The sequence below is a fragment of the Narcine bancroftii genome, chromosome 11 (assembly GCF_036971445.1).
Source record: "Narcine bancroftii isolate sNarBan1 chromosome 11, sNarBan1.hap1, whole genome shotgun sequence".
In the NCBI taxonomy this organism is placed as follows: Eukaryota; Metazoa; Chordata; class Chondrichthyes; order Torpediniformes; family Narcinidae; genus Narcine; species Narcine bancroftii.
Window position 1 is genome coordinate 104,690,351 of NC_091479.1, and position 16,045 is coordinate 104,706,395.

General features: G+C 47.0%; 1 protein-coding gene across 5 annotated transcripts in view; it reads right to left on the reverse strand.

The window, feature by feature from the left end:
• The window catches only part of LOC138746272 (transcription factor Spi-C-like), a 77,647-nt gene extending 61,730 nt beyond the window's left edge, over positions 1-15,917 (reverse strand). For 2 of the 5 annotated variants that reach the window (XM_069904432.1, XM_069904436.1), the window contains exon 1: positions 11,400-11,582. The gene's annotated coding sequence lies outside the window, so the exon portion shown is untranslated. Of the gene's footprint in view, positions 1-11,399; positions 11,583-12,345; positions 12,361-15,822 lie in introns of those variants that run through there. The other 3 variants (XM_069904433.1, XM_069904434.1, XM_069904435.1) reach the window with 3 other exon arrangements.
• Positions 15,918-16,045: the final 128 nt, after the last annotated feature.

Here is a 16,045-nt window from a genome sequence, read left to right on the forward strand (position 1 = left end):
TAATCCCTTACTGACCAGAGAGCAGCCATGACTCCTCCCTTCACCTCCTCTTCTAGCATTTTTCCAGATACCACTTACCATTTGTGTGAAAAATTTACCCTTCCAATCAAGTTCAGGTTTATTGCCACACTAATCCTGTTAGAGAGAGGGGTTAATTCCTTCATAAATCCAGCAAGTCAACTCCAACATGCATGCAGCAGTACAATGTAAGAGCACGTTACAGGGTTTACTGTTACTGAGAAGGATCAATGGGTACATAACCAGGACAATGTAAAATCACTACCGCATGGCTCATTCAGGAGCTAGGTGGGAGTGGGGAGGAAACTGTCTTTGAACGAGTTATGTACAATTTCACTCTTGAAACTTCTCCCTCACAGGAAGAAGGAGGTGAGGGTGTCTTTTTTCAACCTCTTCCTTTTCATTTTGAACCCAAACCCTATAATTTTAAGCACCCCTACTATGAGAAAGACAGTGCCATCTTCCCTCAATGCCTCTCATAATTTAATGTACTTCGTATCGTCTTATAGCCAGGAAAAACTGACTTAGCCTATCCACTCTCTCCTGATAACTCAAGCCCTCCAAAGCAGGCAACATCCACATGAATCTCTTCTGCACGCTCTAGCCTTATGACATCCTTCATCTGGCATGGTGACCAGAACAGCCCACAACACTCCAAGTACAGCTTGACCAACATTTTGCACAGTTGCAACAACACATTGCAATTCTTGTCTTCAGAGCGCTTTGGCCTATGAAGGAATGATCTCACATAGCGCCCCATTTGTTCCACCCATCCAGCTCGTTTCTCGACGAGGAATGATCTCACATAGCGCCCCATTTGTTCCACCCATCCAGCCCGTTTCTCTACGAGGAATGATCTCACATGGCGCCCCATTTGTTCCACCCATCCAGCCCCTGTTTCTCTATGAGGAATAATCTCACATAGCGCCACATTTGTTCCACCCATCCAGCCCGTTTCTCGACGAGGAATGATCTCACATATTGCCCCATTTGTTCCATCCATCCAGCGCCCGTTTCTCGACGAGGAATGATCTCACATAGTGCCCCATTTGTTCCACCCATCCAGCCCCAGTTTCTCTACGAGGAATGATCTCACATGGCGCCCCAATTGTTCCACCCATCCAGCCCGTTTCTCAACGAGGAATGATCTCACATAGTGCCCCATTTGTTCCACCCATCCAGCCCCTGTTTCTCTACGAGGAATGATCTCACATGGCGCCCCATTTGTTCCACCCATCCAGCCCCTGTTTCTCTACGAGGAATGATCTCACATAGTGCCCCATTTGTTCCACCCATCCAGCCCGTTTCTCTACGAGGAATGATCTCACATGGCGCCCCATTTGTTCCACCCATCCAGCCCGTTTCTCGACGAGGAATGATCTCACATAGTGCACCATTTGTTCCACCCATCCAGCCCGTTTCTCTACGAGGAATGATCTCACATGGCGCCCCATTTGTTCCACCTATCCAGCCCCTGTTTCTCTACGAGGAATGATCTCACATAGCGCCCCATTTGTTCCACCCATCCAGCCCCAGTTTCTCTACGAGGAATGATCTCACATGGCGCCCCATTTGTTCCACCCATCCAGCCCGTTTCTTGACGAGCAATGATCTCACATAGTGCACCATTTGTTCCACCCATCCAGCCCGTTTCTCTACGAGGAATGATCTCACATAGCGCCCCATTTGTTCCACCCATCCAGCCCCAGTTTCTCGACGAGGAATGATCTCACATAGTGCCCCATTTGTTCCACCCATACAGCCCCTGTTTCTCTACGAGGAATGATCTCACATAGTGCCCCATTTGTTCCACCCATCCAGCCCCTGTTTCTCTAAGAGGAATGATCTCACATAGTGCCCCATTTGTTCCACCCATCCAGCCCCTGTTTCTCTACGAGGAATGATCTCACATAGCGCCCCATTTGTTCCACCCATCCAGCACCTGTTTCTCTACGAGGAATGATCTCACATAGTGCCCCATTTGTAACCCCCATCCAGCCCATTTCTCTACGAGGAATGATCTCACATAGTGCCCCATTTGTTCCACCCATCCAGCCCCTGTTTCTCTACGAGGAATGATCTCAGAGCCCCATTTGTTCCACCCATCCAGCTCCTGTTTCTCTACGAGGAATGATCTCACATAGCGCCCCATTTGTTCTCCCATCCAGCCCCTGTTTCTCTACGTGGAATGATCTCACATAGCGCCCCATTTGTTCCACTCATCCAGCCCCCGTTTCTCTACGAGGAATGATCTCACATTGTGCCCCATTTGTTCCACCCATCCACCCCTGTTTCTCTACGAGGAATGATCTCACATAGCGCCCCATTTGTTCGACCCATCCAGCCCCTGTTTCTCTACGAGGAATGATCTCACATAGCGCCCCATTTGTTCCACCCATCCAGCCCGTTTCTCGACGAGGAATGATCTCACATAGCGCCCCATTTGTTCCACCCATCCAGCCCGTTTCTCTACGAGGAATGATCTCACATGGCGCCCCATTTGTTCCACCCATCCAGCCCCTGTTTCTCTACGAGGAATGATCTCACATAGCGCCACATTTGTTCCACCCATCCAGCCCGTTTCTCGACGAGGAATGATCTCACATAGTGCCCCATTTGTTCCATCCATCCAGCCCGTTTCTCTACGAGGAATGATCTCACATAGTGCCCATTTGTTCCACCCATCCAGCCCCAGTTTCTCTACGAGGAATGATCTCACATGGCGCCCCATTTGTTCCACCCATCCAGCCCGTTTCTCAACGAGGAATGATCTCACATAGTGCTCCATTTGTTCGACCCATCCAGCCCGTTTCTCAACGAGGAATGATCTCACATAGTGCCCCATTTGTTCCACCCATCCAGCCCCTGTTTCTCTACGAGGAATGATCTCACATTGCGCCCCATTTGTTCCACCCATCCAGCCCCTGTTTCTCTACGAGGAATGATCTCACATAGTGCACCATTTGTTCCACCCATCCAGCCCGTTTCTCGACGAGGAATGAGCTCACATAGCGCCACATTTGTTCCACCCATCCAGCCCGTTTCTCGACGAGGAATGATCTCACATATTGCCCCATTTGTTCCATCCATCCATCCCGTTTCTCTACGAGGAATGATCTCACATAGTGCCCATTTGTTCCACCCATCCAGCCCCAGTTTCTCTACGAGGAATGATCTCACATGGCGCCCCATTTGTTCCACCCATCCTGCCCGTTTCTCAACGAGGAATGATCTCACATAGTGCCCCATTTGTTCCACCCATCCAGCCCGTTTCTCAACGAGGAATGATCTCACATAGTGCCCCATTTGTTCCACCCATCCAGCCCCTGTTTCTCTACGAGGAATGATCTCACATTGCGCCCCATTTGTTCCACCCATCCAGCCCCTGTTTCTCTATGAGGAATAATCTCACATAGAGCCACATTTGTTCCACCCATCCAGCCCGTTTCTCGACGAGGAATGATCTCACATATTGCCCCATTTGTTCCATCCATCCAGCGCCCGTTTCTCGACGAGGAATGATCTCACATAGTGCCCCATTTGTTCCACCCATCCAGCCCCAGTTTCTCTACGAGGAATGATCTCACATGGCGCCCCAATTGTTCCACCCATCCAGCCCGTTTCTCAACGAGGAATGATCTCACATAGTGCCCCATTTGTTCCACCCATCCAGCCCCTGTTTCTCTACGAGGAATGATCTCACATGGCGCCCCATTTGTTCCACCCATCCAGCCCCTGTTTCTCTACGAGGAATGATCTCACATAGTGCCCCATTTGTTCCACCCATCCAGCCCGTTTCTCTACGAGGAATGATCTCACATGGCGCCCCATTTGTTCCACCCATCCAGCCCGTTTCTCGACGAGGAATGATCTCACATAGTGCACCATTTGTTCCACCCATCCAGCCCGTTTCTCTACGAGGAATGATCTCACATGGCGCCCCATTTGTTCCACCAATCCAGCCCCTGTTTCTCTACGAGGAATGATCTCACATAGCGCCCCATTTGTTCCACCCATCCAGCCCCAGTTTCTCTACGAGGAATGATCTCACATGGCGCCCCATTTGTTCCACCCATCCAGCCCGTTTCTTGACGAGCAATGATCTCACATAGTGCACCATTTGTTCCACCCATCCAGCCCGTTTCTCTACGAGGAATGATCTCACATAGCGCCCCATTTGTTCCACCCATCCAGCCCCAGTTTCTCGACGAGGAATGATCTCACATAGTGCCCCATTTGTTCCACCCATACAGCCCCTGTTTCTCTACGAGGAATGATCTCACATAGTGCCCCATTTGTTCCACCCATCCAGCCCCTGTTTCTCTAAGAGGAATGATCTCACATAGTGCCCCATTTGTTCCACCCATCCAGCCCCTGTTTCTCTACGAGGAATGATCTCACATAGCGCCCCATTTGTTCCACCCATCCAGCCCCTGTTTCTCTACGAGGAATGATCTCACATAGTGCCCCATTTGTAACCCCCATCCAGCCCATTTCTCTACGAGGAATGATCTCACATAGTGCCCCATTTGTTCCACCCATCCAGCCCCTGTTTCTCTACGAGGAATGATCTCAGAGCCCCATTTGTTCCACCCATCCAGCTCCTGTTTCTCTACGAGGAATGATCTCACATAGCGCCCCATTTGTTCTCCCATCCAGCCCCTGTTTCTCTACGTGGAGTGATCTCACATAGCGCCCCATTTGTTCCACTCATCCAGCCCCCGTTTCTCTACGAGGAATGATCTCACATTGTGCCCCATTTGTTCCACCCATCCACCACTGTTTCTCTACGAGGAATGATCTCACATAGCGCCCCATTTGTTCGACCCATCCAGCCCCTGTTTCTCTACGAGGAATGATCTCACATAGCGCCCCATTTGTTCCACCCATCCAGCCCGTTTCTCGACGAGGAATGATCTCACATAGCGCCCCATTTGTTCCACCCATCCAGCCCGTTTCTCTACGAGGAATGATCTCACATGGCGCCCCATTTGTTCCACCCATCCAGCCCCTGTTTCTCTACGAGGAATGATCTCACATAGCGCCACATTTGTTCCACCCATCCAGCCCGTTTCTCGACGAGGAATGATCTCACATAGTGCCCCATTTGTTCCATCCATCCAGCCCGTTTCTCTACGAGGAATGATCTCACATAGTGCCCATTTGTTCCACCCATCCAGCCCCAGTTTCTCTACGAGGAATGATCTCACATGGCGCCCCATTTGTTCCACCCATCCAGCCCGTTTCTCAACGAGGAATGATCTCACATAGTGCTCCATTTGTTCGACCCATCCAGCCCGTTTCTCAACGAGGAATGATCTCACATAGTGCCCCATTTGTTCCACCCATCCAGCCCCTGTTTCTCTACGAGGAATGATCTCACATTGCGCCCCATTTGTTCCACCCATCCAGCCCCTGTTTCTCTACGAGGAATGATCTCACATAGTGCACCATTTGTTCCACCCATCCAGCCCGTTTCTCGACGAGGAATGAGCTCACATAGCGCCACATTTGTTCCACCCATCCAGCCCCTGTTTCTCTACGAGGAATGATCTCACATTGCGCCCCATTTGTTCCACCCATCCAGCCCCTGTTTCTCTACGAGGAATGATCTCACATAGTGCCCCATTTGTTCCACCCATCCAGCCCGTTTCTTGACGAAGAATGAGCTCACATAGCGCCACATTTGTTCCACCCATCCAGCCCGTTTCTCGACGAGGAATGATCTCACATAGTGCCCCATTTGTTCCATCCATCCAGCCCGTTTCTCTACGAGGAATGAGCTCACATAGCGCCCCATTTGTTCCACCCATCCCGCCCTGTTTCTCTACGAGGAATGATCTCACATAGCGCCCCATTTGTTCCACCCATCCAGCCCCTGTTTCTCTACGAGGAATGATCTCACATGGCGCCCCATTTGTTCCACCCATCCAGCCCCTGTTTCTCTACGAGGAATGATCTCACATAGTGCCCCATTTGTTCCACCCATCCAGCCCCTGTTTCTCTACGAGGAATGATCTCACATAGCGCCCCATTTGTTCCACCCATCCAGCCCCAGTTTCTCGACGAAGAATGATCTCACATAGTGCCCCATTTGTTCCACCCATCCAGCCCCTGTTTCTCTACGAGGAATGATCTCACATAATGCCCCATTTGTTCCACCCATCCAGCCCCTGTTTCTCTACGAGGAATGATCTCACATAGCGCCCCATTTGTTCCACCCATCCAGCCCCTGTTTCTCTATGAGGAATGATCTCACATGGCGCCCCATTTGTTCCACCCATCCAGCCCCAGTTTCTCTACGAGGAATGATCTCACATGGCGCCCCATTTGTTCCACCCATCCAGCCCCAGTTTCTCTACGAGGAATGATCTCACATGGCGCCCCATTTGTTCCACCCATCCAGCCCCAGTTTCTCTACGAGGAATGATCTCACATGGCGCCCCATTTGTTCCACCCATCCAGCCCCAGTTTCTCTACAAGGAATGATCTCACATGGCGCCCCATTTGTTCCACCCATCCAGCCCCTGTTTCTCTACGAGGAATGATCTCACATAGCGCCCCATTTGTTCCACCCATCCAGCCCCAGTTTATCGACGAGGAATGATCTCACATAGTGCCCCATTGGTTTCACCCATCCAGCCCCTGTTTCTCTACGAGGAATGATCTCACATAGTGCCCCATTTGTTCCACCCATCCAGCCCCAGTTTCTCGACGAGGAATGATCTCACATAGTGCACCATTTGTTCCACCCATCTAGCCCCTGTTTCTCTACGAGGAATGATCTCACATAGCGCCCCATTTGTTCCACCCATCCAGCCCCAGTTTCTCTACGAGGAATGATCTCACATAGCGCCCCATTTGTTCCACCCATCCAGCCCCTGTTTCTCTACGAGGAATGATCTCACATAGTGCCCCATTTGTTCCACTGATGCAGCCCCAGTTTCTCGACGAGGAATGATCTCACATAGTGCCCCATTTGTTCCACCCATCCAGCCCCTGTTTCTCTACGAGGAATGATCTCACATAGCGCCCCATTTGTTCCACCCATCCAGCCCCAGTTTCTCGACGAGGAATGATCTCACATAGCGCCCCAATTGTTCCACCCATCCAGCCCCTGTTTCTCTACGAGGAATGATCTCACATCGTGCCCCATTTGTTCCACCCATCCAGCCCTTGTTTCTCTACGAGGAATGATCTCACATAGTGCCCCATTTGTTCCACCCATCCAGCCCCTGTTTCTCTATGAGGAATGATCTCACATAGTGCCCCATTTGTTCCATACATCCAGCGCCCGTTTCTCTACGAGGAATGATCTCACATAGTGCCCCATTTGTTCCACCCATCCAGCCCCTGTTTCTCTATGAGGAATGATCTCACATAGTGCCCCATTTGTTCCATCCATCCAGCGCCCGTTTCTCGACGAGGAATGATCTCACATAGTGCCCCATTTGTTCCACCCATCCAGCCCCCGTTTCTCTACCTGCAGATGCTGCTGGATCAATTGACTGTTTCCAGCATTTTTGTTTTTTACTTCATATTGCTAGCAATTGCAATTTTTATTTTCATTTTCTGCTTACAAGGAAACTTTGTAAGGTCAACTCGCAGTCAAGTGGCAATACAAAGAGGAAGCAACAGAGGGCACCATCTTCCACAAGGAAATCATTTTTATGAAACTGAGTAGAATCTTACGAGGTTTTTAACGTGTGCTACAGTGAATAGACACAAGGTGATGTGGCCTCCTCAACCCTCATTCTTTAGAATAACCACCCTCTGCGAAGAAATTCCAAAAAACCTCAGCTTGAAATTACTTTCCCCTTTCCTTATAACTAAAGACCCTCATTCTCATACTATCCCACGAGTATTGTCTCCCTTAGGTTTCAATATGATCACCTAAACTCCAAAGAATATAGATATTTTAATCAACAAAAAGGACAAAACGCTCAACCTGAAATTAGCTAAGTCAATCCCGTTTGGACTCCATCCAGTGACAGAAGTAAAACACGAAAATCTGTAGACACTATGGTTGAAGTAAAAACACAAAGTGGGAGAAACTCAGCAGGTCAAACACTGTCCTTATGTAGCAAAGATATTGGGACATAACTAATGTTTTGGCCGTGAGCTCATAATCAAGGTATGAAAAAATGTGGGCAGGCGCTCGAACAAAATGGTGGGGAGTGGTGCAGGGGGTTAATACAATTTCAATATATCTTTTCTCAATAAGTGGACCAAAACTGTGCTCATTTCTCCAGGTATGGCCTCACCAACACGCTGTACAATTGTAGGAATACTTCCCTATCTCTGAACTCCAGCCCCTTGCCATAACTGACAAAACACCATTTGTCTTCCAACTTGCTGCAAAAAATAAACTGCTAGAAGAAATCAGCAGGTCAGGCAACATCTGTGCAGGTGAACAGGTGGTCAACATGTTGGGTCAGAGTGTCAAGCGAGGATAGCCAGTATGTAGAATTGAAAGGGAAGGTGGAGACAGAGGTTTGGTAGGTGTGGAATCAGATGGGGGAAGGGTGAAGGTGATGGCCAGATGGAGCCAGGTGGGAGTTGGGGAGTGTTGAGGTAGCAGTGGATGATAGGTTGAAATGGAAGAAGGAACCAGGAGGGGAGGAGGAAAGTTTAATAGGTGATTCATGGAATCAGAGCAGAGGGAAGCAGCTGAAGGTTGATGAGTCTCAGTTACGGGGTGGGGGGGGGAAGTGGGAGAGAGAAAAGGTGACCAATGGGAGAGAGGCGCTGGGTGGACACACCACTTGTGGGCCACAGCATTTTTCCACTTGGATCTTTAAAAATATTAAATAAAATGGTTTAAATTAGATTAAGATGTCTTTCTTACAGAGCTGACTTTGAAAAGTTGAGAACCACTGAACTAGGGGGAGTGGGAAAGGAACCTAGGGAATAGGTTGCCTGAGATTGGAAAATTCCATGTTCATGTTACTCAAGCAGAATATGAGGTTCTTCTCTTCTAGTTTACACTTGGCCTCATCGTGGCAGTGGAGAAGGCCAGGGACAGGCAGGTTGACATGGGAATAGGACAGGGAGTTGCTGAACCTGCTAACTTTTCCTGCATTACACTCACATGTAATCTCTCTTTGTTTGGATAACAAACTTTCCTTTGATTCATCCAAGCCTTGGACATGAACCTCACGCTTTCCTTCATTAAACAATGCACTTTTTCCCTGCCTGCCTGGCTCCACACCTCCACCCACTTTCATCAAACATTGCCTCACCCACTACCCACTGCCTCAAGGGTACGGTGGTGCAGTGCTTAAGTTGGGTGACCACGGCAGTGGACCAGAGAGAGGATCAGTGGCTGAGGGACCTACACAGGCTGGAGGCAACTTGCATTCAGGGGACCTGCACAGGCTGCGGTCGGGCTGCTGGAGACTGGCTTTGGACAGGTATTAGAATTGGGATTCGAGAGGGCGCTGAGGGCAAGAAGGGCTCCCGAAAGGGCTCGGTGCTGAAGGCTTCCAGATTGTGTCAGATGTTTGAATCTGGAGCTCGGGTGGCCAATGAATTAGGAGTCTGTGCAGCTGCAGAGGCTGCAGGAGGTGCTGGAGGCGAATCCATGGACACTCAATGTCTCTGAGGAAGTCTCTTTTACTTCTCTTTCTCCTATTGTTAGGGGCGTCAGTTTCATGGCAACTCTGTTTGCCTTTCAGCAACAAAAGCTAAAGTATATCATGAATGTAATATTTTTGATGCATTATTATGTGACAATAAAAGGACTCTGAAGTTGCTGGATGCCAGAGGTGTGGACGATTGAGAGATGCAGGTTCAAATCTCAGCACGGCAGCAGGAGAATTAAATTTAAATTATTTGTCACTGAAGACCATCTGGATAACTGGACTTCTTTAGGGAAGAAATTCTGTCATTCATACCCAATTTTCTGTCTATGTTACATCAGACTGATCAATATGGTCTGGAGTTCAACAATCGAAGACCCGCTAAAACTTCTACAGGTGTACTGTGGTGAGAATTCTGGCCAGACGAATTACTGTCTGGGATGGAAATGCCAATGCTCAGGACAGGAAAAAACTAGAAGGTTGTTAACACAGCCTGTTAACAACCATTTTATCGAGGACATTTACAAGAGGCCCTCTTCACACTGCTATCAACAGGAAAAAGGTCCAGGAGCCTGAAGATGAGCACTCAGTGGCACAAGGACGGCTTCTTCCCCTCCCCATCAGATTCCTGAATGTTCAATGAACCAAAGACACTGCCTCACTTTGACTTTTCGAGCACTATTTTTTATCATTTATTTTGTCAGGTGGTTTATATAAATGTTTGCCCTGTGACGCTGCTGCAATACAATGAATTTTGTGATTTGACAATAAATTCTGATTCTGAATATGTTCATCAAACATATGAATGTGGTTGAGTCTTAACTGCCTCTGCAGTTTAAAAAAACAATAAAGGGTGGGCAATAACTGATTGCAGTGCCAGTGAGGTCCAAATAAATCTATCGTCCTGCCACAGCACAACCATTCCAGTGTAGACAAAGCATGAATTTGATTTACTGCTTTTACAACAAAGAAAATAATTTCACAATTCAAATAAATTTAGGCATTATTGCTAGTTTTTGTTGATTTCCTTCATATAAATAAATTACTGTGATTATGTGCAATGTTCCCACTAATTAAACCTACATTTTACAGAATTACAGAAAGATGCAGCACCCAACAAACCAATCGACCCAGTCATTTCAAAGATCTTTCCAAGTTGCTCCCATCCCCTGATCTCTCTGTGCAGCTTTTCCCAAATATTTATCCAATCTCCTTGAGAACTCTATTGTATCTGCTTTGACCTCATTCCAGATGACCATGACCTGCTGTGGCAAAACATTTCTCTCCACCTTTCTTCCGATTCCCTTGGCAATCTGACTCCACTGGTCAGCAACCCTTAGACTTTTGGCAAAAAAATGTTTCCCTTCCTTACTTAATCAAAATTCTTCGTGCTTTTATAAACTGCTATGAAACTTCCTCTGTGCTGGTGAGAAAAAATCCAGTTTTTCTACTCTCTCCCCTTGAAATGAGGTCCATTCCCAGTAAATTTCCCCTGCCTCTCTCCAATGCCTTGCTATTCTTTTCCAGAATCAGACGCAAGCTCTTCCTGAAGCCTAATACCGGATTTGTAAATATCTAATAAATTCCAAAATCTCCACAGTTTAACACCATTCACTTTCTCCTGACATCTTCCGAGATTTGCAATATACAGTCGAAATCTCTCCATTCTTTCCCACTTTCACAATAGTGTTATCAAGTCTATATGCCATTTCTCAACTGCCCAACCACAATTGTGTAATTCTGTTTCTCCCTTTCTCTTTCTATTGTGTAATTTATTTCTTGTGCAATGTATTTCCTTACCTTGTCACTGCCTTCCAAAGCACTGTTATTTGTTGAAGATAATTTCACCTTGATGTAATAAAGATGGACTTCAGAGAGCGTGGTCAAACTGCTAGGTCCAGAAACGAAGAGTTCAGTTTGTCACCCGGTTTACTTTCGATTAAGCTAATAAAAACTGAACTCAGATGTTTTACCAAATCCATTTTACTGCAGCTAAAAAAGGGGAAAATATGTGCACAAATAATTCTTCACTGGGGAAGTTGCTTTATGTTAAAGGAGTACTTTTTTTCTTCCCCAGGAACATAAACATGATTAGTTTAAAAAATAAATCCCCTGATGATTGAGGCTCTAGACAAATGGTTCTCAAACTTTTTCTTTCCACTCACATCCCACTTTAAGTCATCCCTATATCATCGGTGCTCTGTGATCAGTAAGGGATTGTTAAGGTGGGATATGAGTGGGAAGGGAAGGTTGAGAATCCCTGCTCTAGACCCAATTGTTACTGAACTATTTTGCTTGAGAAAAATTGCCATTGGCCCCATTTCCTTTGGAGTTCTGAAACCGTGCACCTAACGAGTCCATGAGGGACGGTTAAAACAAGCCTGGATGTCAATGTCTTCGAGGGAAATCTCTTCCTTCAAATGTGCTTAAAATTTAATTACAGACAGAGAACAAACTGATGGAGTTTTTCTCAATCAGTGAGAGATTGAAAGGTGTTAGTATTCCTGACCACAAATTACTGAAGCACTTTCAGCAAGGAACAAGGAAGGCAACCAGAGCCTTGAAAGAGGAATTATCACACTCTCATTATATTGAACTGTGGTGAGATAGAATCTGCAATATTGTTTACGGGTGTGATGTCGCTACCTAAGGGAGGATGTCACGGGCAGCACAGTTAGAGCCACGCTGTTACAACACCAGCACTTGGGTTCGAGTCGGCCGTTGTCTGTCAGGAGTTTATACGTACTCCCATGCCTGCGTGGGTTTCCTCCCACCCTTCAAACGTACTGGGGGTTGTAGATCAATTGGGCAGCATGGGCTCGTCGGCCGAAAGGGTCTGTTGTCATACTCTATGTCTAAATCTTGAAAAAAAAATATGTATATCACACAGCAGCCAAAAACTGAAAAGCTAAAAAGGAGAAAATTAATAATGAGGTAAAATTGGAAAGCAAGATCAAACCAAAGGTAGAGGTCAGCTAGGGAAAGGATGGGACACAACGAGGTGGGGGGGGGGGGGGGTGGTGGATACTGAGGAATTAACACAAGGAAATGATAGATACGGAAAGTCATGTTTTAAAATATTGCTCGAGTTATTTTGAGGATGTAGCAAGCAGAGTTGACACAGGTGAATGAGTAGATGTAAAAACACAAATGCTGGAGGAACTCAGTGGATCTCGCAGCATTTATAGGAGGTAACGATATATTACCAACGTTTCAGGCCTGAGGCCGTCAAAGTATCTGCACTTCAATCACAGCACCTACAGATTTCCACTCAAACTAATAGATGTAGTGTATCTTGATTTCCAGATGACAATGGACAAGGGGCACAAGAGCTCATGATTTGGGGGCAAGGGTATGAGCCTAGACTGGTTATCGCATAGAAGACAGACATTTGGAAGAAATGGCTTCTTCAAGCTGGAAAAATCTAATTGGTGGTCTGCCCCAAGGTTTGGTTCTTGGCCCTTATTTTTATGACATGGGGAGGGGAGAGGAGCAGTCAGAGTGTCAGAGGGTAATCAATAATTCTAAAATAAATTGGATGGCAGTTGTGTACAAGATATTTGAACTTGGCAACTCATAGGTTGAGTGAATAGGTAAAATAAATGGCAAATAGTGTTTAATGCAGGAAAAGTGAGCTCAGTAAATGGAGAGAGATCACAAATTTCTCCCACCTCTCTCCAATGCCTTGCCATCCTTTTAAAGATAGGTTTCCAGAATCAGATGCAAACACTACATAGAGCAGTAGTTTCTCAACCTATTTTTTTTCCACTCACATATCTCCTTATGTAATTCCTTACTAACCACAGAGCACCTGTGGTTAGCAAGGGATTATTCATGGTGGCCTGTGAATGGGAAATAAAAGTTAAGAACCACTAACCTAGGGTCTAATTCCTGATTTGTAAATATCTAATAAAATATCTGTTGTACTCAGAATACAGAAGGATCTAGGTGTCTTTGTGCGTGAATGATTTAAAAAAACTTAGCAGGCATGTACAGCAGTTAGGAAAGAAAGGTGCATGTCAGCCTTTGCTTCAAGACAATTGGCATTTAGAAATAAGAACATGTAGCTACAATTATGCAGGGTGTTGGTGAGGCCTCCTGGGGAACAGTAAATCACGACGCTGGAGAAACTCAGCAGGTCAAACAATGTCCTTTATGTAGTAAAGATAAAGATACAGAACCAATGTTTCAGGCTTGAGCCCTTCATCAAGGTATGAGAAAAATGTAGGGAAGCACCTGAACATTTTGCTCATACTTTGATGCAGCTAAACATGGCTCAAACCACATCAAGTTTGCTGACAACATGACCATGGTGGGCCAGATTAGTAAGAATGAGGATTGAACATACAGAGATGAGGTGCAGTCACTAATGGACTAGCGCAGAGCCAACAACTTGTATCTGAACATTAGTAAAACAAAAGAGATAGTTGTCAACTTCAGGAGGGTCCGGGAAAAGCACACTCTGCTGACCATTGATGGCTTGACTATTGAAGTTGTCAAGAGTATCAAGTTCCTTGGAGTGCACGTGGCAGAATCTCACCTGGTTCCTTAAAACCATCTGCGCCTCTACTTCCTGCAAAGACTGAGGAAAGTTCATCTCCCACCCTCCATCCTCACTACCTTCTACAGAGGACATATTGAGAGTGCAACCGTATCACTGCCTGATTTGGAAGCTGAAAACACCTCGGACTGTAAAACCCTGCAGAGAATAGTGAAGTCAGTGGAAAAGATCATTGGGGCTCTCTTCCTACCATGATGGACATCTACAACACTCAATGCATGTGGAAAGCAATAAACATTGTGAAGGACTCCACACATCCCTCATGTAAATTGTTCTTCCTCCTACATCTGGTAGGAGGTACCGTAGCACTTGGGCCCTTATGTCCAGATTGGGGAAAAAAAATTCCCAAAGCCAACAGGCTCCTGAATTCCCAGAACTTATGTGGATAGTGTACTATGGACTTTTCCTGTATACATTTTAACATTTTAATATTTCAATGTGTTTAACTTCTATTCTAACATATTTATGTAAATGTGCTTTATGGTCCTAGAGAAACGCTATCTCATCTTTACCGTGCGAGCATGTTATGAATGATAAACAAAGGTGAATTAACTTTTTATTTCAACCACGGTGTCTGTAGACTTTTATGTATTACTTCTGGAGAATGATACACAGTTCTGGTCCCTTTATTTAAGAAAGGATATGTTGGTATAAGAGGCAGCCCAAAAGAGATTCTGAGGATAAAACAAGTTATCCCAACGAGCAGCGAAAGATGGTGGATTTGCATCCTTTGAAGTTTAAAAGAATGAGAGGTGACCTTATTGAAACATATACAAGATGCTGAAGGAAACTGACAGAGTGCATGTTTCCAGCACTAGGAGGATCTTGAATGAAGGGACACAGCTACAAGATGGCATAGTTAGTATAAACTATTAGAACATCAGCAATGCAAATTTGTCTGTAACGGATTTAAACGTTATCCCCGTAACCATGTGGGTTTTCTGCAAGTGTTCCGATGTCCTCCCACAATCCAAAGATATACAGGGTTAGCAGGTTAATTGGTGACACGGGTGTATTTGGGCCGTGAGGGCCCATGGACTGGAAGGGCCTTTAACCGTGCTGTATCACTAATAATAAAGAGGGTCTTTTATAACCAAGGTACAGAGAAACTTCTTTCTGAGATAGGGTGCATCTGTGTTGAGGAGACCAGATTATTGAGGGTATTTAAGGAGAAGGTGTCTACATTTTTGGAAGTCCAGGAAATTGGGAAAACAGAAATGGAATGGGGGGGGGGGGCAGATGAGCCATGACAGGGCAGGTTTGTGTGGTTGTGCTACCTATTCCTGGCGCCTGTCCCTCAGCAGGTTAATGGCAAAGGTGTGAAGAGCAAAGAATAGGAGCCTCAGGTTCATCACCTTCACAGGCACCTCAGGAAGGCAGCCCCTCCCCATAGGCAGCCCCCCCTCCCCAAAGGCAGCCCCCCCCTCCCCACAGGCAGCCCCCCCCTCCCCACAGGCAGCCTCCATCCCCCCTCCCCATAGGCAGCCTCCATCCCCCCTCCCCACAGGCAGCCTCCATCCCCCCCTCCCCATAGGCAGCCTCCATCCCCCCCTCCCCACAGGCAGCCTCCATCCCCCCTCCCCATAGGCAGCCTCCATCCCCCCCTCCCCACAGGCAGCCTCCATCCCCCCTCCCCTGAGACAGCCATTAATTGAGAGTTGCCTCGCTTGCCATCCATCCATTGTATCATTGCCCAAGCCTCTTTCAGTTGGTCTCGCGGGGGCTGCGCGTCATCGCCCCGCATGTGGTCCGGCGGCGGGAAACCACCCACAGCGCCCCCCAGCGGCCGGGAGTGGTCCTGGCGTTCGTCTGCCGCTACCCGGCTCCCAGTCTGTGGCGAATCGGCGGATTGCTCACTGAAAGACGTATCCGCCAATCAATTTGG